The 13,760-nt window shown below is 51.3% G+C and overlaps 1 protein-coding gene across 3 annotated transcripts in view; it reads right to left on the bottom strand.

The window, feature by feature from the left end:
* Positions 1-13,760, bottom strand: part of PAX7 (paired box 7) — a 98,235-nt gene that overhangs the window by 67,165 nt on the left and 17,310 nt on the right. The gene's annotated exons all lie outside the window — the stretch shown is intronic.

The following is a 13,760-nucleotide window of genomic DNA, read 5'->3' as shown; positions in this document are numbered from 1 at the left end:
TGGGTCTGGTCAAAGGCTGACATGTTTCCTGGGAAAGTTTCACCCATTGTATGTCTAGGGGGAAAGCAGGTATGTAGAGGAACAGGGAGTTTCTGGTCTCCCCTGCTCTGGATCTCACCTTCCTCATCTGTAAAATGGGAACATAGAACTAGATGGTTCCAAAGCTCTCCCCCAGGTCTGATACTCTGTCACTTACTGTGTGACCCTGGGCTATTGATGTCACCCTTTGGGCTTCAGTTTCCCCACGTGTAAGACAGGGCTGACAAGGCTACTATCACAGTCTTAGAAGAACTTTGTAAACTGTAAAGTGCTGGCCAAATGAGAGGGCTGTGATAACTTCTTCCGTGGACTTCCAGCATGGCTGCTTCACCCTCATCCCTGGGAGCAGCTCCTCTCTCCCACCCTCCCCCACTCTAGGCTTTGTCTTCCCTTTTCCAGGTCACCAGCTCCCCATTTGTTATGCCTCCTGGCCTCCTCCGGGTTTGGAAGATTCTCAACAGTTGGGAAGGAAAACCCCAGATGTGGCTATAGGCCGTGTGGGGGCCAGGAGAGAGGTCACCACCGCCTCGGAGGATGAGATCATCTTTCCAGCGAGAGGGAATCTGTCCTGGCCCTGCCACTAATTAGCTGTGTGACCTTGGGCAAGTCACTTAACCTTTCTGGGGCCTCTGCCCCTCCATCTGTGAAAGTGAGAGGGTCATGCTAGATGCTTACTGAGCTGACAGATGAGGAGGGTCTGATGTTGGGGAAGCTTTTTTTTTTAGCTCCAAATCCCAATATGAGTACAATGAGCTGGGGAGCTGTGACTTCCAAGGTCCTAGACTGGGAAAAGGGATTGCAGCCCTGGGATCCCCTGTTCTTAATGCCAGTGGATGGGGTGTGGGCTTACCAAGCTTCCCATCTTCTCTGTTCCCTCCCAATAGGAGGGACAAGGGAAGACTGTGGTACTAGGGAGCCATCGTGGCTGGGACAGTAGCAGCTGACCTGAACTCCAAGTCCACGTCCACGTCACTTAGCCTGTCAGGAGAATGTCAGCACTGCTTATCTTTCTCGGGGACAGGCTGCTGTTCTTATCTGGAGTCTGTCCTTGGGACGTAGCAGCTGTATTTTAGGATGGGGCCAATTCCTCCACACACCCGGGAATATTCCAGAGGAGTCACAGTTGGAAAACCCAAATTCACATTTCAGCTCGGCTACACCAGAGAGGCCTAGAGTAATCATTCTACTCCTCCAGTCATCAGTTTTGTCATCTGTAAAATAGGGACAGCAATGACTCCTTGAGTTAGCAGGTGAAAGTGACAGGCACAGAGCCAGGTACATGAGGGCCCACCTGTCTGACAGACAGGGACTAAAACAATCCAGGAAAACCAGTATTGGTGAGGGGCAAGGGAGACAGGACAGTGCCATAGAAGCTCTGTGCCAGCCTCCAGAAAACAATATCCCCGACGCATTGTTTAACTTAAACGCGTCTTTAAATCTAGAAAAGTGCATATTACACAAGCCCACTTTGTCCAAATAAACGTTTGTGGATGTGCCTATTTCCCTGCAGAAATATCTAGAAGATCAAACTCCCAAATTCCTAATGTTTAACTGGGTGGGGAAAGGAGGGGATGCTAAACTTTTACTTTCTATACTCACCTAGCATACAACTTGTTTTTTCCATACAGTAAGCATCACTCTTGTATAAGAAAACAAATGTTTTTGAATGTTAGAGACCAGTTTTCTTTTTTCTAATGCCAAGCAGAAGTCTGATCTGAAGCTGCCGCCTCCCTTGTAGGGCAAGAATGTCAATAACAGAATGACTGAAGAGGGAACATAGGGGCAGAGGCCATGGCTTCGTAGAGGTCACCTCATGTGATTACACTGCTGAGCCTCCGCGAGCGCTTCCTGGGAGGCTGCTGGGCCGTGGCTCACCATCTTCAAGCCCATTTTGAAGACAAGATCACAGAAGTTCAGAGAGGACCAGTTACTTGGCCAGGGCCCTGGTCACAAGCTCAGTGTTCACTTCAGGCTTTGGGAAGCCAAAGCCCCCCCACCCCCAGGGCCTCCCCAGCCTGCCAGCAGCTCATGGAAGACAGGCTGCTTCCCTGGCCCCTGAGAGCCTGCCCTGGCCCTGGCAAAGCACCAGCTCTCTTGTCCAGCCCCACAGCGGACCTCTGAGGACACCAGGGCAGGCGATGGGGGGAATCAGGCTGCACTCAACCAGACACTGAAAAATAAATAACCCCACTCGCTCTCTGAGCTCCAGGAGGCTGGTTTCCACCCTCCTCCCTGGAAACGTTCTTTGATTTCAAACTGGCTGGAGTGTAAAACCAATAAAGGCTCCTATGCCCATAAACAAACAGGCAGCCGCTTAACCTCCCTCCTCCCGGTGCCCTCCGCCCACCCCCTGCAACTCTAAGGCACAGGCAGAGGGCAGGGCTGAGAGCCATTGTCCCTCGTAATTAATTGCGGTAATAAGGAACTGCACTGAGTTTCAAAGGCCAGGCCAGGCCCTGGGAGCCAGAGCTTGGCTATTGAGTGCAGCCGGAAGCCAGCCTGGGCCCCAGGCCCATGCTTTAAGGACCTACTATGGGCAGGTGCTGCATGAGGCACTCAGCTTTTTCCAACGCTGTGTTGGGTGTCATTCACCCTACTTTACAGATGAGAAGATTGAGGCTCAGAAGGCATTTCTTGCCAGAGGTTGTAAAGCAAGGGAAAGAATTAAGTTGACACAGTATCCAGCCCCATGCCGGCTTCCAGAAGCTCTGGAAGGAAAGCAGGGACAGACCGTTTCCATTCTTCCGTCCTCTGCTTCCCACCCGGAAAGGGGGTGGATTATATCCTGCTGCAGGAGACGTGAGTACACTGTGGCATGTTGGGGTGGGCAAGGATGGCAGGCGGAAGCAGAGATCGGATAGTCTCTGGAAAGATGTACAGGAAATAAAAGAGTTTGAAAAAATAAAGTCAAAGGCATTTCCACCTCATGAACCCCAGCCTGAATCTGCCACACCTGTGTCCCACGCAGGCACCTTCCACACCAAGTGGTGAGACCTGTTTGCCTGTCTGCCTCCACCACCAAAAAAGGGGGACCCTGAGGGCAGGTAAATTCCCTTGTTCTCTGCTTCAGCCCAGCACTTGGCATTGCCATAGCATCCAACAAAGACTTGTTGACTGACTGGCAACAGTGTTACCTGTTTAAATCCTTAGTCCCCACCCGCTTCTGTGCCCCGACTTCACCACATTTTTCTCTTCAATTTCTAGCCCTGGTGAGCCCCTACTATATGCTAGGTTCATGCAAGCTGCTTTCACTCACACTATTTCACCAAATCCTTACAAAAGCCCTGTGTACAGTATTTTGAGCTCCATTTTACAGGTGAGAAAACTGAAGGTTGGAGAGAAGAAATGCCTTCTTATGGAGGGTGGGCTGCTCACTTCTCCGCTAGCTCCTTCCACCTTCTGATCAGCCTCCCGGGCGGGCCTCGTGCTCACGGGCTGGCCGGGCCCCACCTCTGAGCTCCCTTCTGTTTTTTCGCTCAGGATTCCTGAGCCCGAAGCGCCTGGTGTGTTTATAGCACTGCCTGCCCTGTTACCTTAGTCCCAGCTCAGGTCAGCTCTCTGGGGCTACTATGGGCTTTTGAACATGCTAAATACAGGTTACAGGGGTCGGGGGTCACAGCCCTTCCTTGGGGGAAGTTCGACTTGAATCATCCATGAAATAGTGACCCTTATCTTGTGGGGAGAGGGGAGAAGCATATATCTTAAATGATGATTCTTCAAGAACCTCCCACCCCCTCCCCACTGCCTCCCCTGCCTCACTCATCCTCCCAATTCCACCCCCAGCTTTGGTCTCTTTGGATAAATTTGGCATCTGGAATTCCCGTTTTCTTCCCTCAATTTCTGTCCTTAAGCCAGAAAAAAATAGGGGGTCTGGGGGATGAGCAGAGAGGATGGGAGGAGTTTCACATGTTTGCTGAAGGCCTGCTTTGTTCTGAGCAGATTGGGGTTTGAGGGGCATCACCTCTGTGTCACAGGCGGGTGTTGACTCAGCCGAATCCACCCAGCTGGCAAGTGGCAGAGCCAGGATGGGAATTCAGTTAGTCCAAAGCAAAGGACCAAGCTCCCTCCAAAAGGGTCAAGACAACAAGTGGGAATCCGGTGCCACAGTGGCGCCCTTCTCTGGACCCAGGTTCCTGCCCTGAACCCACGCAGGACTCCCTTAAGCCGCTCAGTCAAAAGTCCAGATACCCTAGAGTCTTCCCCAAGACACTTGCTCCAAGCACACAGCACTCTGTACTTTCTCAAGTCCCTCTGCAGTCCCCCTGCCTTCCCACCCAGCCCTTTAACAAACGTGGGAAGAGGTTGAGACGGCCCTATTTGACGGTGACATCCCTAAGCCTCACAGGCCAAAGGGACTTGTCCTCACCTCCCAGGGAGTGAGGTGACCAACTATCCAGTTTTCCCAGGACTGAGGGTTTTCTGGGACATGGGACTCTAACACCAGAACAGATCTAGGCAAACCGGCAGTCGGTGATCCCCCCAGGGAGGGAGGGAAGGTTAGATGCAGAGGCCAGGCTCCTACCTCTCAGGCCAGAGGCATCTTCCCCCCACCTGCTACTTGCTGGAGCCCCCCTTCCCTCCACCTGCTGTGGCTTTCCCCAGGAAAACCCTGGGGGACGGGATGATTTCAGACACCCTCCCTGGCATTGCCTGCTGAGAGAAGCTGTTCAGAAGGTGAAGGCGCTGGATAGGGGGGGTTCTGATTCTCTAACACATGATCATTAGGGACGCTCCCCTTTCAGGCCCCCTCAGGACCCAAATTAAAACAGGTGTGGATTGGGGAAAAAGAGAAGAAGAGATTGAAAGGGGCAGGGAGGGAGGAGTGGTTATCCCTCTTCCCTACATTGCTCACATGTTCAGGAAGGTTCTAGATTTAGGGAACATTATTGAGCACCTACTCTGCAGGCAGCATTGTACTGGCACTAAGTAGAGAGGTCCAGCACAACATAAAATGCAGCTAACTAGTCCTTGCTCTCAGAGAAGGTTCTCATCTGGCATAAGAGACAGAAGCACAGACCTAAACTCACAGGGACAGTGCATCTGCAGTACACACATGTATGTGCTACACGTATGTACACATGCACCACACAGTGTCTGCACACACATACACACATGCACACATGACACATGCATGCACAGACATGCACATGCATACAAATGTAGGCACACACTCACACACCCTGTCCCAGTTAGAGGGAACTGGGTTTTCTCCCTTCTGCGGCTTATTTGAGCCACAGTACCACCTTCTCCTTTAACAGCCACCATCTCGAAAGGATTCTCTCAAGGCCTCTTCAAGCCCTGCACCTCAGGAAGATTCTCCCTCAAAACCTGGCCCTGCCTGTGTCCTGGGGTTCAGGCCTCTTGCAGACAACTTCCCTCTCAGAAGGCATTGATTCTGAGATGTCTGAGCTAGAGCCAGCATATGCAGGAGCCCACCATGTAACTGGGGCTAAGATTTGCTTCTGGCCTTAACCCTGTCCTGAAATGCCGCAGCTGAAAAACAGCTGCGGGGCCTCCAGAGACGGTCAGGCCTGGGCTTACATCCCAGCTCCATGCTTCCCTGAGAAAGGCTCTCCTCCTCTCTGGCCTCCCTGTTCTATCTATAACTTGGGGAACATAGCATGTGCCCTGATGCAAAAGTCCACACAAGCGATGATATACATATATATGTGACATACATATAGTAAGTGTTCAATAAAGGTGGTTATCACCAAGTAGAAACAGGAAGAGACAGAGGCTCAAGCACCCCATTCTTTCGTTCTTCTCCAGAAACACCCACCCTGGGTCCCTCAAAGACACAGCAGGCCAGGCTCCGCAACATATGGCTGCAGGACCACAGCAGGGAGGGGGCAGGGCTGGGGGGAGGAGGGGCAGGTGGGGGCAGGGAAAAGGAGGAGGAAGGGTGTATTTAGGAAAAAAGAAAAACCCACACAAAACCGACAGAATTCCAGCCGATTATTCCTCCCGCTGCAGATGTACATTAATGCAGGAGAAGCGGGGGACTGAGCTTTGGGCTGGGGAAAGAGAAACCGCTCGCAGTTTCTTTTAACAAGCCGTTGTCTGGCTTGATCTTGTCACTCTAAAGAGGGCCATTGAGAGGTATTCATGCGTCGGCCCTGGGGGGACAAAAGGGCCCAGTATATATACTGACTGCTCAGTTGCCTGCGGGCCTTGGGGCCTTTGTCTAACCTTCCCTTAATAAACTTTTGGGAAGAGTTCATCAATCTGCTTCAATAGCTGATGTTCTCATTTTCAGAGAGAGAAGAAAAATAGCAGAAGGCCAGCGTAGGTTTTTTTTTTTTTAAGGAGGCATTCTCAATCAGAAGGGAGAAAGCCTGTAGACACCCCACTTTAAAGGGAAAAAAGAGCACATCACAACTACAGCCACAAATCCTAAATGGGAACCCAGACAAAACCTCTATTCATTGAGGCCCTGAAGTCGGCCTCCATCGTGGGGTTTCTGGGCCCGCGGGAGCTGGTCCTCTCGGCAAAGGTACAAGGCTGAGCTGGTAGCTGTACGGAGTCAGGGACAAGAAGAGGAATTTCTTAGAAGGAAAGTGTGGCCTTGAAGGAACAGCAGGTAGGGACACTCCCCCCAGCTCCTTTATTTTTTTAGATCCAGGGTCACTTGGTTGCCTGCCCATCGGGCAGTTTTTAAAACCTCGAGGTATTTTTTTAAATTGAGGGATGCAGTTTTTCTCATCTAAGCAGTTTTTGTTTCTCTAAGGAGGCTTCTGCCTCTAAGACCCCTGAGTGGGGTGGGGGATCTCAATCCCAGCTCCTCTCCAGGAAGCCTATACCCCTTCAGCTTTGTTTTAGGTTCTAGACAAGTTCCTGCATGGTCCCCCCAAAGGAGAGAGCTCTGGACATGCCCCCCACCTTCCATGCTGCACGGTAAGGTGGGGGCAGTGGGGAGAATCACAGCGAGGACAAAGCAGAGAATATATTGCTATTCCAACAGTGCCAGGCATACCTCTGGTCTGGCACTATATGTGTCAACTCACTGCTCACCACAATCTTATTTTTTACCATACATTTTATTGCACTTGGGGAAACTGAGAAATGATCTCTAATCTAGAACCCCATAGCGGGAAGCTGAAGTCCATATCCCAGTCTCATCAAATCCAAAGGTCAAAGTTCCTAAAGGAAGCTGCCTCTTGCATTCTAAGGTATTATTAAGAACAGCCGCCCGTAGTCGTGCTCTTAAAATGGTGTTATAACCGCTTTACTCACATTATTTTCCCAACAGCCCAATGAGGTGGGCTGTCTTATGAAAATCTCCATATTATAGACGAGGTGACTGGGGCCTAGGGAACCCGGGCCAGCCAGAAAGACAAAGGTGGGCTCTAACTCAAGTCTGACCCTGGAGCTGCCCCTCGGCCCCCACACTGTCCTGCCTGGACCAAAGGCAGATGCAGGAGGAAGCGGATGAACAAACGAGTCTGACTTCTGCCCCTGCCAAGCCTCCGAGGTGGGTCTCCCGGGGCCCCGTTCAGCTAGGCGGTGCATGCTCCCAGACACAGACACACACCAACACACGCACACCCTCTCCAAGTCTCCCCAGTGGCTCCAGTTCAATGTTTTACAGACCTAATGAGTGTTGACAAGTTTAATGAGTTTGTTTTAAAGAGGGGAGGGGGAATCTGGTCAAGTTGAGATTTCCGAGTCAAATGAATTAGCGGAGGCCGCCAGACTTCAGCTGACAGGCCTGGAAACCCTCACGCCAACAGGCAGCCTCGAGCCAAGGACCCTGGCTCCCTGCAAGGGGAGCAGGGCCCCACGCCAGACCCTGGAGGCCCTGGGGGCCTCAGAGTGGTCCTCCAGTGCCTGAGTCCCAGCCCAAGCCTGTCTCTTCATCCTGCAGCCTCCTCCCTGCCAGCCCACCCCTGGCCCGCCCCCCTCCTGCCGGACTCTCCTCCCCCACTGGGTCCCCAATGAGAAATTTGATTCAAACCCAGTTTGGCACTTGTTTGCATATTGATTGCGTGGTAATTAAGTGGCTTCATCTGCGAAGGGAATGCGCCACCTGCATTTCTAAGCTTCCCAGTCCTGGGCTGGGACCAGCAGTAGCCCTTGTTTCTGACCATGGAAACTGGAATCCAGGGAGACCAGCTTCTGGCTGCTGGAAAGGAGTATGTTGTCTGCTCAAAATAGTATTATTTATTTTTTGGAGGAATGAGATAGACTGGGAAGGAGCTTGCACAAACCTGAGCAGCTCCAGGTGAAGCAGCAGAGTTGAAATTAAATAATAATTATGCCAAAAATAAAGGAATACATACGTGCTCCTGGCCTAGGAGCTGATGTCACTGTGGTACTATAGGCGCATGCAAAGCAAGATGGCCCCCCCTGAGCCACCCAGGGACTGATAGGAATCCTGGACCCAAAGCAGGAGAGGACCAGATTCAAACTCCTTCTGCCTCCTTCTCTAGCCCTGATCTTGGACAAGTGACTTTACCTCTCTGAGCCTCAGTTCTCTCATCTATAAAATGGGATTAGTAGGACCCGTGACATTCACAGGGACATGGGGCTTAAGGGGGCTCTGCCTGGCCCACAGTAAGTCTTTCCCAATCCCAAGTGCACTTTCCAGAGCATCATCCCAGCTGGAAATGAGCATGCTCTGTTCATCTCTAATTATTACAGCCTTGCAAATTAGTACAAGCTACCTCCAGCCCACCCAGTGTTGGATGGATTTTTCTCTCCACTAGCCGGGGCACTACCCCTGAGGTTCTCAGGTGCCATCTGTCACCCTTGAAACTCACCAGGAGGAAGTGAGTGAGTGGAGATTCAGAAGGAGAAAGGCGCAACATCCCTGTGTGTTGGTTTTGTTGAATGATGTCACGTTTTGTCATCTGTTGAGGAGAACAGTGTTGGAGCTGACATGTCAGGCTGGGTCACAGTGTCCAGCTGGGATTCTGAGGCCCCTCCCCTGGGATTCTGGGGCCCCTCCCCTGCTGCCCAACTCTCTCTTTCTCTCTCTGGATTATTTATTGGCTATTCCCCCCACTCCCGGGAGGGGATAGCCCTCCCTTTCTAACTCCCTCTAATCTCTGGTCTAAGGCGGTGTAGACTTGTGAGAAGTGTTCTTTCTAGTGAGAATCTCTTTACAGGCTGTTTTCCCTTTCCAGCTGGGAGTATGGAGCTGGAGGAGATGGGGAAAGAAATGAGGGTGGTGTATGTAGGGGGATAGGTCGTGCCAAGTCTCATGCCAAGTGAGGTGGGCAGACCCTGTGAACCGCCTCTCTGGACAGCACTGTGGTGCCTCACTGGCAATTTCTTCACTTCCTAGGTCTTGCTATTGTTCAGGACTGCAGCCAGCTGCAGGCGTTAATCTTTGGCATTATTTGCAATCCCAAGAAAGAAAGGCCTGCGTGCTACAGGACTAGCCAGGGGCCTGGAACGGGCAGAGGCTGAGATGCCAGGATGAAGAGGGGGACATGCATGTGACCGTGCACATGTCCACCAGACTCACGTGGGCATTTAAACCTTTTGTTGTCACTTCAACCTTTCCTGGGGAGCAGGTAGAAGAGGCTGGACTCAGAAGGCTTCCCTGGTCTTCCTTCCTGGCTCAGCCACTCATTGGCAGGCTGACATGGGCTGACAACCTAACCTATCTGTAAAATGGGGGCAGGTGCATTTAGACCACAGACAAATGCACTGACCTGCACTGTGCATAGTGGCCCCACCCGTACATGTCCCTTATTCTTCAGCCACATACCTGGGACAGCCACCCCACAACACCAACAGATGCACACCCATGTCTACACAACCAGATACCCCTGAAAATGTCCCCACTCAGTGGTCACACTTCATATGGCAAGGTCATACCCACACACACACACACCAGCAAACAAAGACCAAGCTCCCACCCAGTGGAACCAGGACCCACTCTACTTCCTTCCTGACTCCCCAGATAGGATCCATCTGCAGCCATGTGAACATAGTACAGGTGCAAAAACAAAACACACACAAGAAAGAGCATCTCCTCAACAGAGATCCCAACACCTACCTTCCAACGCAGCCCTGAGGCCAACCAGAATTTCTCAGTTCATAACCCCAAATGCAAGTCAAAAGTGTGGGCACGCACCACATGACAGAAAAGTCAGGAAGGCTTCTTGCTGAATCTTCTCTTAATGATAAGCCCCTTGCTCCAGAGATAGGGGAAGCCATCCCCATGCACACAGGACCCTGTGAATTAGCAGAGGGCACTCCAAAGCCAGATGCCTGCCAAAAAGCCTGGGGTCCCAGAGGAAAGGGTTTGCGGCACCTGCATTCAATTACTGACTCTGCCACTTGCTGGCTTTGTGACTCTAGGAAACTGAGCAAACCTCTCTGAGCTCTGCTTTCATTGGCAAAATTAGAATAATAAATACACATAGGGCAGGCTGGGGGTTAGGGAACACAAGGCTCATAAAGCAGCTCCTGCCACACAGCAAGAAGTGGGCAGGTTGAGAGCACAGGCTTTTGATGGGACATACCTGTCCGTGCTGAAGGGCCAGAGCACCTGTTCCTGTATCTATAAGTGGGCATCTTAGAATCCCTCCTTCAAGGTACTCTTGGGGAGGATTCATGGATTCTTTCCCAGAAAGTGCTTAACCCAAGATTGGCACACAGTCAGTGGTCAGCCGGCTATTCTCCTAAGTGGTAGATGTTCAATGGTTGCTCCTCTCCCACCATCCAGGCCTCAGTCAGTATCACCTCCTCAGGGCAGGCCTCCCTGATAACCCATCTAACAGCACTTCCCCAGTCAGCCACTTTCTATTAAGACTTTGCTTTATATTCTGCGAACGTTTGTTCACCTTCTGAAAGTATTTCCTCATTCACAGACTTGCTCACTGCCTCCCTGCATCCAGCGTGTAAGTTGGATGACTTCCAGGGCCTTATGCAAGTTTGAGGCTATCCACCCAGCCTCTGGAACTGTGTCCGGCACATACCAGGTGTTCAGCGCATTGTTACTGTGGGCATCAATTGGTAGTTCTAGCTCCACCTTCCTGGGGCACTGGTGGCAGGGGCGGGGAAGGATGACGCAGGTTGCAGGGAGAGGTCCTCCCTTCTCCTCCTACCCCTACCCTCCTGCACATACATCACCCCCTTGGGAATGTGATTCCAGGTACTGGCTCAGCCTTTCCGCTGTGGCCTGTGATTCTCTTGATGCCTCCTGCCAAGGGGCTGGTGAGCCTTGAAGGGTTTACCTGGATGTTAATCCCCCAACAATGCCCCCTGGCCTGACCCGAGAGTCAGCCTCCATTCTTGTCCTGGGTGTAATTAAGTGCCTGAAATGCCACTTCCCCTTTCAAACTAGGCCGCTTTTCTCCGAGGTGCAGCAGGTAAAGCCCAGCCTACCGCTTTGAAGCGGAGGAAGCCGGAAGCCCAGGCAGGTGCACGAAGGGGAGAAAGAGGGGGAGGCACTGAGGGGTCTGGAGGGGAGGAGAGGGGGAGGCTTCTGCAGGCCCTCCTCACAGAAGACAAACACCTGCAAATCTCCTAACACAGGCTGCTTAAACATTTGGGGACCCTGAGCCGTAGGAGACCCAGGAAAGCTAAGGATCCCTCCCCAGGGAAATGCACACACACTTACGTGTACTCGCTATTCAGAATTCAAGTGTGGGACTTCATGGTCACCCCTGAAGCCTTACATAGTCCTCAGGTTAAGGTGACATGACACCACTTTCCTTTGAATATAAATCTATCTAGACAGATGGATGCATGCATAGACACTGAGCTATATGATCCAGGTATACAATCTAGATAGCTTCCTTAACTGAACAAGATTATCTCTAGGGAAAGGGAGGGATTCTCAGTTTTTATTTTATATATTTTATTACAATTTGAAATTCTACAAGCACATATTACTTTGTTATAAATGTTTCAAAAAATATGAAAAGACATATGAGTATGTATCTTAAATCCCCTGATAAAACAATGTGCGTTTGACTTGGGAAATTCTCATTTTAGAAACCTTTATGGATCATCTACTCCAAAACCACTTTCAGGTCATTTACTTCATTTTAATCACACATTTCCCATGCACCAGCTACCTCCTCTGTATCAACTCATTTACTCCTTTCATGACTTTTATCCCCACTGAATGGATGAGAACACTGAGGGTCAGAGAAGTGGAGCAATTTGCTCAGGGAACCCACAGCAGGGAGTCTGTGTCTGCGTCTCACTGATTCTGAGCCTAGTGCTATATTGGGGGCCCCGTGGCTGCCTTTGGATATGAGAGCTGAGGGCCCAGAGCTGAAATGAAAATCAGCATCTGGGAGGCCATCCCTGTGGTGTGAGCAGGAGCTGCGGACAGCAGGACAAGCAGGGGTCTTACTGTCAGCCCCGTTGTTCGGAGCAGGGTGCCCTTGCTATCAGGCCCTCAATAGGGGCAGCTAACACTAATAAAAGGTGAGGGACCCAGAGATTTCGGAGGAATATTCCATTCATGGTGTCTGGTTTAACAGTCTGGAGACAGAGTCCCTGTTCCGACTTCGCTATCTATTTGCTGGGCAACAAGAAATAATTGCCTCCCCTCTCTAGCCTCAGTTTCTCTTCATCTGTAAAATAAGGTGTGGTACTAGACCAGTGGTTCTTAACTGAGATGGCCATTAGTATGACCAGGGCAGCTTACCAAATAAGCCACTCCCTTCAGATATCCCAAATCGAGAACGTGCCCGTGTGTGCATGCTTTGCAAAAGCACCCAGGTGGCTCTGACACCTTTCTGCCCTGCTGGACCATGGGTCTTTCCGTGTCCCACACTGCACTGAATCTTTCTTCTAGGACCATGCCAGGATGGTGCTGCGACCAGGCCAGGCCACCAGTCTTCCCCAGTGAAGCAGAGAGGGTAACTGCCTCCCCTAGTCACACAGCAAGCTGGGCAGGGACTCAAGAGGTAGACAGAGCTCAGTGTCTAGAGAGCAGCCATGCCTGTTCTCCCAAAGAAACCTTCCCTAATCAGGGAGAGAGAAAGTTCCCTAATCAGGGGAATAGAAGAGGAGGGGAATCATTTGTCACCAGATAAGCAATATCAGCTTATCTCTGAAGACCAATAACCACAGCCCGGGGGCTCTAATTCCAGGCGTAAACAGAGCTTCTCCCCCTCCCTCTTCTCCAGGGATTGGAGGTAGCTCCTGCTCTTCCATAGGACAAAGCTCTGTCTCACCAGAATTTCTTCTATCAGTGGGGAACACACTGTTTTTTGACTTCTTACTTCCAATGCACGGTGCCCAGGATATCAGAGCTTGAAGGACCCTTACCTGCAACATCACCCTAAAGCTCTCCTGCCAGGAATCCCAAGGCTCCACGGAATTCAGTTTGAAAACCACTAGGCTGACCATGCATTGCCATTGTTCAGACAAAAGGCAAGACCAGAGAAAGTAAGTGGCTTGTCCAGAGGGACACAGCAGTGTCCCCTCCAGGCCCTCTGGGGGTCCATTCACATGGGGACCTGAATTCCAACCCTAGCCATGACAGGGCAGTCACTTTCCCCCTGGGTTTCATTTTTCCTTGCTGCTAGGATTCTTCCCAGGAAGACCAACAGACCCTTCAGAGGGCCTCATCTGCAGCATCTGTTGAGTCTCAAGTGCCCCGTTTCCCCTGGGCCAGAGGATCTGGGGTTCATGAGGAATAGGGAGGGTGCTGGGGCTGCAATTGTCCACATGGGGCAAGAAGAGCAGTTGGATTTCTGCTCTTCAGGCCTCTTGGGGTAAAGTATCAGGATCCTGCAGACCCTATT

This window comes from Manis javanica, chromosome 4 (assembly GCF_040802235.1).
Source record: "Manis javanica isolate MJ-LG chromosome 4, MJ_LKY, whole genome shotgun sequence".
Lineage (NCBI taxonomy): Eukaryota > Metazoa > Chordata > Mammalia > Pholidota > Manidae > Manis > Manis javanica.
This window is presented reverse-complemented; position numbering and strand designations above follow the sequence as displayed.